Genomic DNA, 3382 nt, shown 5'->3' with positions numbered 1-3382 from the left:
GCTTTGGGTACATTTTTTAAGCAATGTCAGAGCAGAGGAATTTTTTGGGGGGAGGGGGTTTAGGATATGTGTGTATTCTTTTATAATGTAGAGGTGGGGGGGCAGAGGTCAGCAGGGAGATGAGTCCCACAAGCCCTCTCCCTACTTGATTCTTCTGAATGGTGGTGGTGGTGGTGGTGGTGGTGAGTGCCCACATGCGTGGCAGTGAGTGCAAGGGTACCCCTGGAGGCCAGCAGAGGCATTTGTGAGCTGCTCTGCATATGGGTCTTGGGATCTGAACTCTGGTGCTTATGATAGAGCGGCAAGTGCCCTTAACCGGCAAGCCATCCTTCCTCTCTCTCAAGTGGACCAGTTGCCTAGCATGGGCCACAGTTAAGAGGGAGGATCCGACTCCAGAGCAGCTTCTGGTAAGGCAAGAAAGTCGCCCCGGTTATCGTGGGCAGGTGGGCTTCAGAAGATGGATTTCAGGGATGGGGAACATGACACAGGGAACATAACCCCCTCTTGCTGGCGACAAGGATGCTTTTGCACGTTGTTCTGGTGACCTCAGAAATGACCATAAAAGGTGATTTGGTGCTTTGATTATTTAGGGGATTTCTAGCAACCAAATAAAAGCAAGAGTGCCAAAAATGAAATGCAGAAGTTCTACCAGGCCTGTGACACCAGATGGTTTGAAATAAAACATGGGCATGCTGGGTTATCTTCTTCCAGGTCCGGGCTTGTGAAGACCTCTTCTGCGTCTCAGACTTGCCTGTGTGTGAGACTGTCTGGGGGTCCTTAGCGCTTTCCATGCGTGTTCAGAGTATAAACTGGATTAGGTCTCAGCACACAGAGCATCATCGTAGCAGAGCCCACATGATCGAATTCTAACTGGTCACAGTCCTTTCATTTGCAGATACCATCTAAAACTGTGGATTTCTCATGGAAAGTCTCAGCGATGACTTTCGTCCCTTGATCCACTTGAAGTCCTGTCTCTGAGGGGCACAGAAGCCAACCAGTGATGGCAGAGAGGAGTGGCAGGAACCAGGAGGTTGACTGGGGAAGGGATGCTGAGGAGTGTGGGGGTGGGGGTGGGGCAGGGAGATAGGAATGTTCTGTGTTGTGAGAGAGGTATGGGTTACAGAGGCAAAAACAGTGGCCAAGATATGTGTCAATCATAACTCCGTCCCAGTTAAACACCCAGTTTAAAGAGCTGCTCGGTGCTTCTGTTTGCCTACCTGTAAGGTGGAAACGGCTGCACCATCTCTCTAAGGCAGTGCTGGGCAATTGAACGATGAGGCCGTGCATGCTCCCTGAGGTTGTGCTATGCTGCTAACCATTGTGGGTGGTGGGTGTTATCCTTACAATTTCTATGCAAAAGGCAGTCTTCACTGTCTAAGCCCTTGTTCCTCCCGCCTTGATTTTGCGGGGTATCCCCTCCCCACCATGGTGTAATTCCACCTGCCTCCAAATCTGTATCTCTTCTTCCATTGAAAAGTAGCATGACCCAGCCTCAAATCTGTCTCTCTCTGTAATGGCTTTGACCCCGACTATCCAAATTCCCCAAATACTCTTCTAAGAGGGACCACAGTCTTCGCTGAGCTGGCCCTAAGACTTCCTTCCTCGCAGTCTCACTGATGTTAATATGGCTATTATTATTATTATCATCACCATCTAAAAATAAACCCTGTACTTGTTGTCACACTTGACGAGTGGAGCCTTTGAATGTCCATCCAGTTGCGTGTATTAGGCCCTAACAGGTAGGTCTGAGAGGCTTCACAAAATCTGTCCTTTAGCAGGGAGGCAGCTAGGATCTCACTGAGTAGCTCATGCTGCCCTAGACTTGAGATCACCCTGCAGAGATCTCCTGCGTTCTGTGTGCCACCGTACCTAACTCATCTGTCCTTGGTAAAGTATGGATACTTGTAAACTGAAGTTGCATGTAAATGCAGTCATAGGCACACATTTATTTATTTGGTCTTCAAGACAGAGTCTCTCTGAGTAGCCTTGGTTATCTTGGAACTCGCTCTGTAGCCAAGGCTGGTCTCAAACTCAGAGATGAGCCTGCCTCAGCCTACAGAGGGGTTTAAAGGCTTGGACCACCACAAATCTTAAACACATAATTTGATTTAACACACAGTTTGTTTGTCTGCAGTGCTACGGATGTAATGCAGGGCCTTGTGGGTGTTAGGGAAATGCTCTACTACAGAGCTACCCCTCTGGCCCTAATTTGATTAGTTTTGATGCCAGAGTAAGCCATATTCTAATCAAAACAGAGGGTAGGTCCTCCCCTAGATATGTTTCTGGTGCCTTGTAGTATGCTGACAGAATTGTAGCCCAGATTCCTAGGGAAAACATACTCATGAGCTCTGTAGCCATTTAAATTAACTAAAATTTATAGCAATCAAGGCGGGAGGCCTGAGGCTCCCTGAGGCAACTTGTTTTCCGAACTATATACAAAATATCTATTTATAAGCCTGATTCTACAACTAAACTGCTAGCTCTTTAGAAATCTCTTTCTATCTGTGTCATTCTACAGAGCTAGTCTACCTTTCTCTTGAGATCCTCCAAACCCAAGTGGTCCTGTCCTGCCAGCTGCTTCTCTGTGGTTCCTGCAAGCCCAGAGAGAGAGAGTACCCATCTCTTACCTGCAGCTTCTTCTGTAAAGGTTCTTCAAAGCCAAGAGCAAGGGAGAGAGCTTCAGAGTGCATGAGAGCAAGAGAGCGCAGGAAGGGAGAGAGAGGGGGAAGGGGAGGGGAGGGAAGGGGGAGAGAGAGAGGGAAAGAGGAAGGGGGGAAGAGGAGGAGAAACAAAGAGGAAGAGAGAGAACTCTATTAAAGGTCCAATTGATTATAAAAGAAGTTTCTAGTTCCTCCCCTCATCTTGTCAGGCTGAACCATATCCCCACCTTGATGGGGGAGGGGGTGACTCCAAACCAAGTGGTGGGGTAGCTCAAAGCCACCCAGATGATGCTGCCTCAGGTCAAAGAGCAAAGACCACAAGACCTCTCCCAAGCAACTTGCCTTAAAATAGGCAGGGACTTTCAATTCTTTAGCATTCTTATCTATGGAGGCTTTTAGAAGCACCCCCAGATGGCATCTCTTCAGGACGCACCTAACTGCATCTGACAAACGCAGTATCTGTTGAGGCTTTTATAGTTTGGTAACATCTAGATCTTCTATGTGCAATAATCCATTGTCCTGTCACAGGTCTCCAGTGCTTGTTGATCTCCCTGGTACTCAGACATGGTCAATCTCCAGCTATCAGTGTGCCATCACTGAGTCAGCGCTGGGCAGAGAGACTCACAATGAGTCTTGATGAACCAGGACAAGCGGGACCATAACTGTACCCCACTCAAGCCCATGCCCACTGCCCTGTGTCCTCCCAAGGGAGCTACCATTTC

General features: G+C 48.3%; 1 long non-coding RNA gene across 1 annotated transcript; it reads right to left on the bottom strand.

The window, feature by feature from the left end:
* Nucleotides 1–603: 603 nt before the first annotated feature.
* LOC110300034 (uncharacterized) lies at nt 604–3084 on the bottom strand. The gene is made up of 3 exons (XR_002378541.3): nt 2888–3084; nt 2628–2677; nt 604–974 (listed from the first exon to the last, which is right to left on the bottom strand). It is a non-coding gene; the product is annotated as an uncharacterized LOC110300034 (long non-coding RNA).
* Between the last annotated feature and the right edge of the window lie 298 nt (nt 3085–3382).

Source organism: Mus caroli, unplaced genomic scaffold (genome assembly GCF_978045245.1).
Source record: "Mus caroli unplaced genomic scaffold, Mus_caroli_1 scaffold_10, whole genome shotgun sequence".
NCBI lineage: Eukaryota > Metazoa > Chordata > Mammalia > Rodentia > Muridae > Mus > Mus caroli.
Note: the sequence above shows the minus strand (reverse complement) of the source record. Positions and strands in the feature narration are given on the sequence as shown.